General features: G+C 41.8%; 6 non-coding genes across 6 annotated transcripts; all 6 read right to left on the bottom strand.

Moving 5' to 3' along the window:
- Nucleotides 1-2898: 2898 nt before the first annotated feature.
- Nucleotides 2899-3096, bottom strand: LOC134960488 (U2 spliceosomal RNA). Its single transcript, XR_010187767.1, has one exon. It is a non-coding gene; the product is annotated as a U2 spliceosomal RNA (small nuclear RNA).
- A 1514-nt stretch (nucleotides 3097-4610) lies between these two features.
- Nucleotides 4611-4806, bottom strand: LOC134960179 (U2 spliceosomal RNA). The gene has a single exon (XR_010187714.1). It is a non-coding gene; the product is annotated as a U2 spliceosomal RNA (small nuclear RNA).
- Nucleotides 4807-6342: 1536 nt separating this feature from the next.
- LOC134960422 (U2 spliceosomal RNA) lies at nucleotides 6343-6540 on the bottom strand. Its single transcript, XR_010187756.1, has one exon. It is a non-coding gene; the product is annotated as a U2 spliceosomal RNA (small nuclear RNA).
- A 1539-nt stretch (nucleotides 6541-8079) lies between these two features.
- LOC134960610 (U2 spliceosomal RNA) lies at nucleotides 8080-8277 on the bottom strand. Its single transcript, XR_010187789.1, has one exon. It is a non-coding gene; the product is annotated as a U2 spliceosomal RNA (small nuclear RNA).
- Nucleotides 8278-9948: 1671 nt separating this feature from the next.
- On the bottom strand, nucleotides 9949-10138 carry LOC134960245 (U2 spliceosomal RNA). Its single transcript, XR_010187725.1, has one exon. It is a non-coding gene; the product is annotated as a U2 spliceosomal RNA (small nuclear RNA).
- A 3583-nt stretch (nucleotides 10139-13721) lies between these two features.
- On the bottom strand, nucleotides 13722-13919 carry LOC134960455 (U2 spliceosomal RNA). The gene has a single exon (XR_010187761.1). It is a non-coding gene; the product is annotated as a U2 spliceosomal RNA (small nuclear RNA).
- Between the last annotated feature and the right edge of the window lie 1021 nt (nucleotides 13920-14940).

The following is a 14940-nucleotide window of genomic DNA, read 5'->3' as shown; positions in this document are numbered from 1 at the left end:
ACACCTGGTGATTATACATCCTGTAATCTGTACTGAGCGATATGTGAGATACACCTGGGGATTATACACCCTACATACTGTACTGAGCGATGTGTGAGATACACCTGGGGATTATACACCCTATATACTGTACTGTGTGATGTGTGAGATACACCTGGGCATTATACACCCTATATACTGTACTGTGCGATGTGTGTAATACACCTGGTGATTAATTATACTCCCTGTATACTGTACTGTGCGACGTGTGTTATACACCTGGTGATTATACATCCTGTAATCTGTACTGAGGGATGTGTGAGATACACCTGGACATTATAAACCCTATATACTGTACTGAGCGATGTGTGAGATACACCTGGGGATTATACACTCTATATACAGTACTGTGTGATATGTTAGATACACCTGGGGATTATACACCCTATATACTGTACTGTGTGATGTGTGTGATACACCTGGTAATTAATTATACACCCTGTATACTGTACTGTGCGACGTGTTATACACCTGGTGATTATACATCCTGTAATCTATACTGAGCGATGTGTGAGATACACCTGGGGATGATACACCCTATATACTGTACTGAGCGATGTGTGAGATACACCTGGGGATTATACACCCTATATACTGTAATGTGTGATGAGTGAGATACACCTGGGGATTATACACCCTATATACTGTACTGAGCGATGTGTGAGTTACACCTGGTGATAATACAGAACCGGCCCTAATCAATATGATGCCCTAGGCAAGATTTTGGCTGGTGCCCCCTAGCACCACCGCTAGTTCTGCCTCTGACCCTGCACTCCTTCCTCAGCACCATCACCGCTCACCCATACCAGTCCTTTTTTTTTTTTTCCTACCCCCAGTATTTTAAATAGGAGCAGTGTGCACATTCGGCGCACTGCCCAAAACGTTATGTGTTTTTGTTGCAAGGGGCATAGCCACACAATAGTACCCCCAATTCAAATGATGCCTCACAGTAGTGCAACTTTATTCACAATTTATCATGCAATAGTGTCCCTTATTCACATTACATCACAAAGTAGTACCACTTTACCTTATATAAGTTACTCCTCACAGTAGTGCCCCTCATTCACATATCATACTGAATTGCTCCTTATTCACATTACACCACACCATATTGCTCTTTATTTTCATTACACCACACCATATTGCTCCTTATTTTCATTACACTAAACCATATTGCTCCTTATTCACATTACACCACATCATATTGCTCTTTATTCACATTAGACCACACAGTAGTGTCCCTTCTATACGTTATGTCACACAGTAGAGCACCTTATACACATAATGCCACACATTGGTAATGCATTTATACACATAATACCACATAGTAATGTCCCTTTACACATATGACACATTATTAAGGTCCTTATAAACATAATGCGCCTTACACATTATGACAACCCTTATTAATGCCCTTATAAACATATTTTCCCTTGCACATATGCCGCACATTGTTAATACCCTTATACACATAATGACACACATAGTACCTGGCATGAGTCAACTGGCAGCTCTGCTAACGTCGGGTGCCTATTTTTTATGAAAAAGCATCTTATTTGCATTGCTATGTGGCTAGGATGCACAATCAGCTTCTGCTGATTAAAATGATATGTGGCATGCCTATATTCTCTGTGTGACTGTGGCTGTATCTGCATACAAAATGCTACACACAGAATATAGGCATGCCGCATATCATTTTAATCAGCAGAAGCTGCTTGTGCCCCTAGGCATACCAGATGCCCCAGGCAATTGCCTAGTTTGCCTATGCCTATGGCCGGCTCTGCACGCAAGCACACTTAAAGAAGAAAAGCAGCAATTGTCTATTTTTGGATGACAGAATAGGAAAGGTACACTGGTCCTGGAAGTAAATTGCACTAAGTCTATTTAAAGCATTTTTATAGGCAGCAATTGGCACTCAGGGTGCTAGGCCTACCTAGGTTAGGTGCATTACTTGTAATTTCTAACTAACTGAGTGAATTCCCTATGCACAAATTAACTGCTTAATTAATTACTTAATTTTTAGATTAGGTCTTTTCCAGCCTTCACTTTTGGGCATTGTTTTATTGTCAGAAAGGCCGTAGGAGGATAAAACTTACTCCATTAGAAGAAACCAGAAAAAAATGATGCTTCACAGAGAATAACTCCTCCCTCCTGCTGCCCCTCCCCCCAACTGAAGTCAGTGAACAAGTGCAGGCCTATGGAATGCTGCCAAGTAATGGTGACATCATCATTCCATGATGTCACTATTAGCAGCTGCATTCTCTAGGGCTGCAGCTAATGGCTGGAATCAGTTGGAGGGAGGGGCAGCAGTAGGAGGGAGTTGTTCTTTGTGAAGCATCATTTTGTATTTGCAGGCTCCTAATCTTGCAGAATTTGCAACTCCTGCTTCTGGTCTGCATACAAAACAATGACCATCAATGATGGCCCCAATAGGCCACACTCCAGAAATCCAGTAAGTCATTAAGTATTTTATTTCTGAGTAGGTAATGAAGCTAGTTTGTTTCGGAAATAAAAGTAAGCCATGAAATCCAGGTAGGCCTAACATTCTGAGTATATGTATATGTAGTACTATACATGTAGTACTAGTACCATTGTAGCATTTAATAATGTTTTCACTAGAAGGAGTGAAATACACAGAGTCAGGAACTAGACACAAAATGCAACATTGCAGAGCAGATTTTAACTCCCATTATTTGTTGTTACATTTTAAAAGATAATAATATTCATGAATGCAAAGGTGCACCAAAGTAATCCTTTTGCAAATTGACAAATTTAGGTGGTGCAAGACATTGCAAACGGACACGCAAGCACACTTAAAGATGAAAAGCAGCAATTGTCTATTTTTGGATGACAGAATAGGAAAGGTGCACCGGTCCTGGAAGTACTTCAATACTTGGTCAAAGCGTGGAGTGGACAGAGCAAGGTTTTTTCCCATCTCCCTGTTGTAAAAATATATTTAATATATGGCCTCCAGATAGGGAGCCTATCAGATATTAATTTATAAGAACAGATACTACACTTGCTCTTAGCCAAAAACATCAGCGGCCTACATGCCTGCTTGCCAGTCCCTCCTGACACCCTATCTACATTTTGCAACACCAACTCCTATCTGCCTAGGTGACAAGCAGGCACACCCCTGCGTTTGTCACTTGCAAGCTGGAGGCATAATTTGCATGTGCTTAGCCTCTGGAACACACCCACAAGCCGGCTGACAGGCATCCGTCCTGGCTCCATGACTTTAATCTGCACAATGTGGTCCATCAGACAGTATGAAATCCTTCAACGGAATGTTCTCTAGTTCCATGGAATTCTCAGCATTTGAATGCTGTGGCAAGGGGATTTAAACAGGCAGCTTGCAATTTCTGAAACTACAGTAGTGTTCTGGAATGTCTGATTTATGATCCGGGTTATATGATGTGTGTGCCTGTGTGCTTTCCATTTTGAAATGTCTTGCAATGGCCTAAATTTGATATTTTTGGAAAATGCTTACTTTGGTGCATCTTTGCATTCACTCATTGGGTTAATCTATTAAAATGTAACAACTGATAAAGGGACTTGATAGTTATTCTGCAATGTAACATTTTGTGTGTAGTTCGTGTCTGCTTAAATTGCACTAAGTCTATTTAAAGCATTTTTATAGGCTGCAATTGGCACTCAGGGTGCTAGGCCTACCTAGGTTAGGTACATTACTTGTCATTTCTAACTAACTGAGTTAATTCCCTATGCACAAATTAACTGCTTAATTAATTATTTATTTCATTTCTGGATTAGGTATTTTCCAGCCTTCACTTTTGGGCATTTATTTACTGTCAGAAAGGATGTAGGAGAATAACACTGACTCCATAAGAAGAAACCAGAAAAAAATGATGCTTTACAGAGAATAACTCCTCCCTCCTGCTGCCCCTCCCCCCAACTGAAGTCAGTGAACAAGTGCAGGCCTATGGAATGCTGCCAAGTAATGGTGACATCATCATTCCATGATGTCACTATTAGCAGCTGCATTCTCTAGGGCTGCACTAATGGCTGGAATCAGTTGGAGGGAGTTGTTCTTTGTGAAGCATAATTTTTTATTTGCTGGCTCCTAATCTTGCAGAATCTGCAACTCCTGCTTCTGGTCTGCATACAAAACAATGATCATCAATGATGGCCCGATAGGCCACACTCCAGAAATCCAGTAAGTCATTAAGTATTTTATTTCTGGGTAGGTAATGAAGCTAGTTTGTTAGTAACTAAAAGTAAGCCATGAAATCCAGGTAGGCCTCCCATTCTGAATATATGTGTATGTAGTTTTATACACGTACTACAATTGTAGCGTTTTAAAATGTTTTCACTAGAAGGCGTGAAATACACACAGGAACTAGACACAAAATGCTACATTGCAGAGCAGATTTTAACTCCCTATATCAGTTATTACATTTTAAAAGATAATAATATTCCTGAATGCAAAGGTGCACCAAAGTAATCCTTTTGCAAATTGACAAATTTAGGTGGTGCAAGACATTGCAAAATGGACACGCAAGCATACTTAAAGATGAAAAGCAGCAATTGTCTATTTTTGGATGACAGAATAGGAAAGGTGCACCGGTCCTGGAAGTACTTCAATACTTGGTCAAAGCGTGGAGTGGACAGAGCAAGCTCTTTTCCCATCTCCATTTTCTAAAAATATATTTAATATATGGACCCCAGGTAGGGAGCCTATCAGATATTAAACTTATAAGAACAGATACTACACTTGCTCTTAGCCAAAAACATCAGCGGCATACATGTCTGCTTTCCAGTCCCTCCTGACACCCTATCTACATTTTGCACACCAACTCCTATCTGCCTAGGTGACAAGCAGGCGCACCCCTGCATTAGTCACTTCCTAGCTGGAGGCACAATTTGCATGTGCTTAGCCTCTGGAATACCCCCACATGCCGGCTGACAGGCATCCGTCCTGGCTCCACGACTTTTGTCTGCACAATGCGGTCCATCAGACAGTGTGAAATCCTTCAACGGAATGTTCTCTAGTTCCACAGAATTCTCAGCATTTGAATGCTGTGACAAGAGGATTTAAACAGGCAGCTTGCAATTTCTGGAACAACAATAGTGTTCTGGAATGTCTGATTTATGATCCGGGTTATGTGATGTGTGTGCCTGTGTGCTTTCCATTTTGAAATGTCTTGCAATGGCCTAAATTTGATATTTTGGAAAATGTTTACTTTGGTGCACCTTTGCATTCACTCATTGGGTTAATCTTTAAAAATGTATCAACTGATAAAGGGACTTGATAGTTATTCTGTAATGTAATATTTTGTGTCTAGGTCGTGTCTGCTTAAATTACACTAAATCTATTTAAAGCATTTTTATAGGCTGCAATTTGCACTCAGGGTGCTAGGTCTACCTAGGTTAGGTGCATTACTTGTAATTTCTAACTAACTGAGTGAATTCCCTATGCACAAATTAACTGCTTTATTAATTACTTAATTTTTAGATTAGGTCTTTTCCAGCCTTCACTTTTGGGCATTGTTTTATTGTCAGAAAGGCCGTAGGAGGATAAAACTTACTCCATTAGAAGAAACCAGAAAAATAAGATGCTTCACAGAGAATAACTCCTCCCTCCTGCTGCTTCTCCCCCCGACTGAAGTCAGTGAACAAATGCAGACCTATAGAATGTTGCCAAGTAATGGTGACATCATCGTTCCATGATGTCACTATTAGCAGCTGCATTCTTTAGAGCTGCAGCTAATGGCTGGAATCAGTTGGAGGGAGGGGCAGCAGTAGGAGGGAGTTGTTCTTTGTGAAGCATCATTTTTTATTTGCAGGCTCCTAATCTTGCAGTATTTGCAACTCCTGCTTCTGGTCTGCATACAAAACAATGCCCACCAATGAGGCCCCAATAGGCCACACTCCAGAAATCCAGTAAGTCATTAAGTATTTTATTTCTGGGTAGGTAATGAAGCTAGTTTGTTTCGGAAATAAAAGTAAGCCATGAAATCCAGGTAGGCCTAACATTCTGAGTATATGTATATGTAGTACTATACATGTAGTACCATTGTAGCATTTAATAATGTTTTCACTAGAAGGAGTGAAATACACAGAGTCAGGAACTAGACACAAAATGCAACATTGCAGAGCAGATTTTAACTCCCATTATTTGTTGTTACATTTTAAAAGATAATAATATTCATGAATGCAAAGGTGCACCAAAGTAATCCTTTTGCAAATTGACAAATGTAGGTGGTGCAAGACATTGCAAAACGGACACGCAAGCACACTTAAAGATGAAAAGCAGCAATTGTCTATTTTTGGATGACAGAATAGGAAAGGTGCACCGGTCCTGGAAGTACTTCAATACTTGGTCAAAGCGTGGAGTGGACAGAGCAAGGTTTTTTCCCATCTCCCTGTTCTAAAAATATATTTAATATATGGCCTCCAGATAGGGAGCCTATCAGATATTAATTTATAAGAACAGATACTACACTTGCTCTTAGCCAAAAACATCAGCGGCCTACATGCCTGCTTGCCAGTCCCTCCTGACACCCTATCTACATTTTGCACACCAACTCCTATCTGCCTAGGTGACAAGCAGGCACACCCCTGCGTTTGTCACTTGCAAGCTGGAGGCATAATTTGCATGTGCTTAGCCTCTGGAACACACCCACAAGCCGGCTGACAGGCATCCGTCCTGGCTCCATGACTTTAATCTGCACAATGTGGTCCATCAGACAGTATGAAATCCTTCAACGGAATGTTCTCTAGTTCCATGGAATTCTCAGCATTTGAATGCTGTGGCAAGGGGATTTAAACAGGCAGCTTGCAATTTCTGAAACTACAATAGTGTTCTGGAATGTCTGATTTATGATCCGGGTTATATGATGTGTGTGCCTGTGTGCTTTCCATTTTGAAATGTCTTGCAATGGCCTAAATTTGATATTTTTGGAAAATGCTTACTTTGGTGCATCTTTGCATTCACTCATTGGGTTAATCTATTAAAATGTAACAACTGATAAAGGGACTTGATAGTTATTCTGCAATGTAACATTTTCTGTGTAGTTCGTGTCTGCTTAAATTGCACTAAGTTTATTTAAAGCATTTTTATAGGCTGCAATTTGCACTCAGGGTGCTAAGCCTACCTAGGTTAGGTCCATTACTTGTCATTTCTAACTAACTGAGTTAATTCCCTATGCACAAATTAACTGCTTAATTAATTATTTATTTCATTTCTGGATTAGGTATTTTCCAGCCTTCACTTTTGGGCATTTATTTACTGTCAGAAAGGATATAGGAGAATAACACTGACTCCATAAGGAAGAAACCAGAAAAAAATGATGCTTCACAGAGAATAACTCCTCCCTCCTGCTGCTTCTCCCCCCAACTGAAGTCAGTGAACAAGTGCAGGCCTATAGAATGTTGCCAAGTAATGGTGACATTATCGTTCCATGATGTCACTATTAGCAGCTGCATTCTTTAGAGCTGCAGCTAATGGCTGGAATCAGTTGGAGGGAGGGGCAGCAGTAGGAGGGAGTTGTTCTTTGTGAAGCATCATTTTTTATTTGCAGGCTCCTAATCTTGCAGAATTTGCAACTCCTGCTTCTGGTCTGCATACAAAACAATGCCCACCAATGAGGCCCCAATAGGCCACACTCCAGAAATCCAGTAAGTCATTAAGTATTTTATTTCTGAGTAGGTAATGAAGCTAGTTTGTTTCGGAAATAAAAGTAAGCCATGAAATCCAGGTAGGCCTAACACTCTGAGTATATGTATATGTAGTACTATACATGTAGTACCATTGTAGCATTTAATAATGTTTTCACTAGAAGGAGTGAAATACACAGAGTCAGGAACTAGACACAAAATGCAACATTGCAGAGCAGATTTTAACTCCCATTATTTGTTGTTACATTTTAAAAGATAATAATATTCATGAATGCAAAGGTGCACCAAAGTAATCCTTTTGCAAATTGACAAATTTAGGTGGTGCAAGACATTGCAGAACGGACACGCAAGCACACTTAAAGATGAAAAGCAGCAATTGTCTATTTTTGGATGACAGAATAGGAAAGGTGCACCGGTCCTGGAAGTACTTCAATAATTGGTCAAAGCGTGGAGTGGACAGAGCAAGGTTTTTTCCCATCTCCCTGTTGTAAAAATATATTTAATATATGGCCTCCAGATAGGGAGCCTATCAGATATTAATTTATAAGAACAGATACTACACTTGCTCTTAGCCAAAAACATCAGCGGCCTACATGCCTGCTTGCCAGTCCCTCCTGACACCCTATCTACATTTTGCACACCAACTCCTATCTGCCTAGGTGACAAGCAGGCACACCCCTGCGTTTGTCACTTGCTAGCTGGAGGCATAATTTGCATGTGCTTAGCCTCTGGAACACACCCACAAGCCGGCTGACAGGCATCCGTCCTGGCTCCATGACTTTAATCTGCACAATGTGGTCCATCAGACAGTATGAAATCCTTCAACGGAATGTTCTCTAGTTCCATGGAATTCTCAGCATTTGAATGCTGTGGCAAGGGGATTTAAACAGGCAGCTTGCAATTTCTGAAACTACAGTAGTGTTCTGGAATGTCTGATTTATTATCCGGGTTATATGATGTGTGTGCCTGTGTGCTTTCCATTTTGAAATGTCTTGCAATGGCCTAAATTTGATATTTTTGGAAAATGCTTACTTTGGTGCATCTTTGCATTCACTCATTGGGTTAATCTATTAAAATGTGACAACTGATAAAGGGACTTGATAGTTATTCTGCAATGTAACATTTTGTGTGTAGTTCGTGTCTGCTTAAATTGCACTAAGTCTATTTAAAGCATTTTTATAGGCTGCAATTGGCACTCAGGGTGCTAGGCCTACCTAGGTTAGGTGCATTACTTGTAATGCATTTTTATAGGCTGCAATTGGCACTCAGGGTGCTAGGCCTACCTAGGTTAGGTGCATTACTTGTAATGCATTTTTATAGGCTGCAATTGGCACTCAGGGTACTAGGCCTACCTAGGTTAGGTGCATTACTTGTAATTTCTAACTAACTCAGTTTATTCCCTATGCACAAATTAACTGCTTAATTAATTATTTATTTCATTTCTGCATTAGGTATTTTCCAGCCTTCACTTTTGGGCATTTATTTACTGTCAGAAAGGATGTAGGAGAATAACACTGACTCCATAAGAAGAAACCAGAAAAAAAATGATGCTTCACAGAGAATAACTCCTCCCTCCTGCTGCCCCTCCCCCCAACTGAAGTCAGTGAACAAGTGCAGGCCTATAGAATGCTGCCAAGTAATGGTGGCATCATCATTCCATGATGTCACTATTAGCAGCTGCATTCTCTAGGGCTGCACTAATGGCTGGAATCAGTTGGAGGGAGGGGCAGCAGTAGGAAGGAGTTGTTCTATGTGAAGCATAATTTTTTATTTGCTGGTTCCTAATCTTGCAGAATTTGCAACTCCTGCTTCTGGTCTGCATACAAAACAATGTCCACCAATGATGGCCCGATAGGCCACACTCCTGAAATCCAGTAAGTCATTAAGTATTTTATTTCTGAGTAGGTAATGAAGCTAGTTTGTTCGTAACTAAAAGTAAGCCATGAAATCCAGGTAGGCCTCCCATTCTGAATATATGTGTATGTAGTTTTATACACGTACTACAATTGTAGCGTTTTATAATGTTTTCACTAGAAGGAGTGAAATACACACAGGAACTAGACACAAAATGCAACATTGCAGAGCAGATTTTAACTCCCTATATCAGTTATTACATTTTAAAAAATAATAATATTCCTGAATGCAAAGGTGCACCAAAGTAATCCTTTTGCAAATTGACAAATTTAGGTGGTGCAAGACATTGCAAAATGGACACGCAAGCACACTTAAAGATGAAAAGCAGCAATTGTCTATTTTTGGATGACAGAATAGGAAAGGTGCACCGGTCCTGGAAGTACTTCAATACTTGGTCAAAGCGTGGAGTGGACAGAGCAAGCTCTTTTCCCATCTCCATTTTCTAAAAATATATTTAATATATGGACCCCAGGTAGGGAGCCTATCAGATATTAAACTTATAACAACAGATACTACACTTGCTCTTAGCCAAAAGCATCAGCGGCATACATGCCTGCTGACACCCTATCTACATTTTGCACACCAACTCCTATCTGCCTAGGTGACAAGCAGGCACACCCCTGCACAGTGGCGGAACAAGCAAGCGGTGGGCCCAGGTGCAACAAAATGCTTTGGGCCCCCCCCCCATCCCATCCAAGTCCACCCAATGGGCAGTGCGCGCCGTAGGCGCGCGCAAAAATACATAGTGGCGTGGCTTCGTGGGGAAGGGGTGTGTCCACAAAATAATACCAATTCATAAAACGGTGCACAGTAGTCTCCATTCTTCAAATTACGCCGCACAGTAGCACCACTACACCAGGTAGAGACCCTTTTACTCCTTACAGCGAACAGATTCCCCTTTTTACACATAACGGCAGACAGCGTGCACTTTTTACACATAACGGCAGACAGCGTGCCCTCGTTACACATAGCGGCAGACAGCATACACTTTTTACACAATGGCAGACAGCGTGCCCTCGTTACACATAGCGGCAGACAGCGTGCCCTCGTTACACATAGCGGCAGACAGCGTGCACTTTTTACACATTACGGCAGACAGCGTCCCCATTTTACACATTACGGCAGACAGCGTCCCCATTTTACACATTACGGCAGACACCATACACTTTTACACATAACGGCAGATAGCGTGCCCTTTTTACACATTACGGCAGGCAGATTCTACCTTTTTACACATAGCGGCAGGCAGATTCCCCATTTTTATACATAGCGGCAGGCAGATTCCCCATTTTTATACATAGCGGCAGGCAGATTCCCCATTTTTACACATTGCGGCAGGCAGATTCCCCATTTTTACATTGCGGCAGGCAGATTCCCCATTTTTACACATTGCGGCAGGCAGATTCCCCATTATTACATTGCGGCAGGCAGATTCCCCATTTTTACATTGCGGCAGGCAGATTCCCCATTTTTACATTGCGGAAGGCAGATTCCCCATTTTTTACATTGCGGCAGGCAGATTCCCCATTTTTATACATAGCGGCAGGCAGTCCCCCCTTTTTACACATTGCGGCAGGCAGTCCCAACAAATAAAAAAAGAAAGAGACAGAAAGAAAGAAAGAAAGAAAGAAAGAAAGAAAGAAAGAAAGAAAGAATTATACTTACCCTCTCTGTTGGCTCAGGCTCCTCGGTGCAGCTTCCCGGGCAGTAGAGAAGAAGGAGGAGGGAGGTGAAGGAGGGAGCCGCAGCAGCGCTGTGTTACTGGTGGAGGTGCTGCTGCTGCTGCCCCTCTGCTTCCCTATAGGCTGTTCTCAGAGACAGCCTATAGTGAAGCAGAGGAGCAGCAGCAGCAGCGCCTCCACCAGTAACAAAGCGCTGCTGCGGCTCTCTCCTTCACTGAGAGACTGTGACCTGTTTGTATATGAGGGAGGGAGGGACGGACCCTCCTCCCTCCTTCGTGTGCGGGTGGCCAGAATCGTTCCTTATGACGGGCGGGTCACGGGAGCGCTGGTGTGCGGCTGCGGCATGACATACAATGAGTCATTGTGACTCATTCATGTAATGCCGGCCGGCGGCTGTGGGCCCTTGAGTGCGGCGGGGCCCCAGTGCAATGCACTGCCTGCCCCGCCAGTAGTTCCGCCCCTGCCCCTGCATTAGTCACTTGCTAGCTGGAGGCACAATTTGCATGTGCTTAGCCTCTGGAACACACCCACATGCCGGCTGACAGGCATCCGTCCTGGCTCCATGACTTTTGTCAGCACAATGCGGTCCATCAGACAGTGTGAAATCCTTCAACGGAATGTTCTCTAGTTCCACAGAATTCTCAGCATTTGAATGCTGTGACAAGAGGATTTAAACAGGCAGCTTGCAATTTCTGGAACTACAATAGTGTTCTGGAATGTCTGATTTATGATCCGGGTTATATGATGTGTGTGCCTGTGTGCTTTCCATTTTGAAATGTCTTGCAATGGCCTAAATTTGATATTTTGGAAAATGTTTACTTTGGTGCACCTTTGCATTCACTCATTGGGTTAATCTTTTAAAATGTATCAACTGATAAAGGGACTTGATAGTTATTCTGTAATGTAATATTTTGTGTCCAGTTCGTGTCTGCTTAAATTGCACTAAATCTATTTAAAGCATTTTTATAGGCTGCAATTTGAACTCAGGGTGCTAGGCCTACCTTGGTTAGGTGCATTACTTGTAATTTCTAACTAACTGAGTGAATTCCCTATGCACAAATTAACTGCTTTATTAATTACTTAATTTTTAGATTAGGTCTTTTCCAGCCTTCACTTTTGGGCATTGTTTTAATGTCAGAAAGGCCGTAGGAGGATAAAACTTACTCCATTAGAAGAAACCAGAAAAATAAGATGCTTCACAGAGAATAACTCCTCCCTCCTGCTGCTTCTCCCCCCGACTGTAGTCAGTGAACAAATGCAGACCTATAGAATGTTGCCAAGTAATGGTGACATCATCGTTCCATGATGTCACTATTAGCAGCTGCATTCTTTAGAGCTGCAGCTAATGGCTGGAATCAGTTGGAGGGTGGGGCAGCAGTAGGAGGGAGTTGTTCTTTGTGAAGCATCATTTTTTATTTGCAGGCTCCTAATCTTGCAGAATTTGCAACTCCTGCTTCTGGTCTGCATACAAAACAATGCCCACCAATGAGGCCCCAATAGGCCACACTCCAGAAATCCAGTAAGTCATTAAGTATTTTATTTCTGAGTAGGTAATGAAGCTAGTTTGTTTCGGAAATAAAAGTAAGCCATGAAATCCAGGTAGGCCTAACATTCTGAGTATATGTATATGTAGTACTATACATGTAGTACCATTGTAGCATTTAATAATGTTTTCACTAGAAGGAGTGAAATACACAGGGGGGGTCATTCCGAGTTCGCTCGTTATTTTTTTTTCCGCAACGGAGCGATTAGTCGCTACTGCGCATGCGCAATGTTCGCAGTGCGACTGCGCCAAGTAAATTTGCTATGTAGTTAGGAATTTTACTCACGGCATTACGAGGTTTTTTCTTCGTTCTGGTGTTCGTAATGTGATTGACAGGAATTGGATGTATCTGGGCGGAAACTGGCTGTTTAATGGGTGCGTGTGAAAAAATGCTACCGTTTCTGGGAAAAACGAGGGAGTGGATGGAGAAACGGAGGAGTGTCTGGGCGAACGCTGGGTGTGTTTGTGACGTCAAACCAGGAACGACAAGCACTGAACTGATCGCACTGGCAGAGTAAGTCTCGAGCTACTCAGAAACTGCACAGAGAAGTATTTTCGCAATATTGCGAATCTTTCGTTCGCAATTTTGATAAGCTAAGATTCACTCCCAGTAGGCGGCGGCTTAGCGTGTGCAATGCTGCTAAAAGCACCTTGCGAGCGAACAACTCGGAATGACCCCCAGAGTCAGGAACTAGACACAAAATGCAACATTGCAGAGCAGATTTTAACTCCCATTATTTGTTGTTACATTTTAAAAGATAATAATATTCATGAATGCAAAGGTGCACCAAAGTAATCCTTTTGCAAATTGACAAATTTAGGTGGTGCAAGACATTGCAAAACGGACACGCAAGCACACTTAAAGATGAAAAGCAGCAATTGTCTATTTTTGGATGACAGAATAGGAAAGGTGCACCGGTCCTGGAAGTACTTCAATACTTGGTCAAAGCGTGGAGTGGACAGAGCAAGGTTTTTTCCCATCTCCCTGTTCTAAAAATACATTTAATATATGGCCTCCAGATAGGGAGCCTATCAGATATTAATTTATAAGAACAGATACTACACTTGCTCTTAGCCAAAAACATCAGCGGCCTACATGCCTGCTTGCCAGTCCCTCCTGACACCCTATCTACATTTTGCACACCAACTCCTATCTGCCTAGGTGACAAGCAGGCACACCCTTGCGTTTGTCACTTGCTAGCTGGAGGAATAATTTGCATGTGCTTAGCCTCTGGAACACACCCACGAGCCGGCTGACAGGCATCCGTCCTGGCTCCATGACTTTAATCTGCACAATGTGGTCCATCAGACAGTATGAAATCCTTCAACGGAATGTTCTCTAGTTCCATGGAATTCTCAGCATTTGAATGCTGTGGCAAGGGGATTTAAACAGGCAGCTTGCAATTTCTGAAACTACAGTAGTAATCTGGAATGTCTGATTTATGATCCGGGTTATATGATGTGTGTGCCTGTGTGCTTTCCATTTTGAAATGTCTTGCAATGGCCTAAATTTGATATTTTTGGAAAATGCTTACTTTGGTGCATCTTTGCATTCACTCATTGGGTTAATCTATTAAAATGTAACAACTGATAAAGGGACTTGATAGTTATTCTGCAATGTAACATTTTGTGTGTAGTTCGTGTCTGCTTAAATTGCACTAAGTCTATTTAAAGCATTTTTATAGGCTGCAATTGGCACTCAGGGTGCTAGGCCTACCTAGGTTAGGTGCATTACTTGTAATTTCTAACTAACTGAGTTAATTCCCTATGCACAAATTAACTGCTTAATTAATTATTTATTTCATTTCTGGATTAGATATTTTCCAGCCTTCACTTTTGGGCATTTATTTACTGTCAGAAAGGATGTAGGAGAATAACACTGACTCCATAAGAAGAAACCAGAAAAAAATGATGCTTCACAGAGAATAACTCCTCCCTCTTGCTGCCCCTCCCCCCAACTGAAGTCAGTGAACAAGTGCAGACCTATAGAATGCTGCCAAGTAATGGTGACATCATCATTCCATAAATGTCACTATTAGCAGCTGCATTCTCTAGGGCTGCACTAATGGCTGGAATCAGTTGGAGGGAGGGGCAGCAGTAGGAGGGAGTTGTTCTTTGTGAAGT

Source organism: Pseudophryne corroboree, chromosome 1 (genome assembly GCF_028390025.1).
Source record: "Pseudophryne corroboree isolate aPseCor3 chromosome 1, aPseCor3.hap2, whole genome shotgun sequence".
NCBI lineage: Eukaryota > Metazoa > Chordata > Amphibia > Anura > Myobatrachidae > Pseudophryne > Pseudophryne corroboree.
This window is presented reverse-complemented; position numbering and strand designations above follow the sequence as displayed.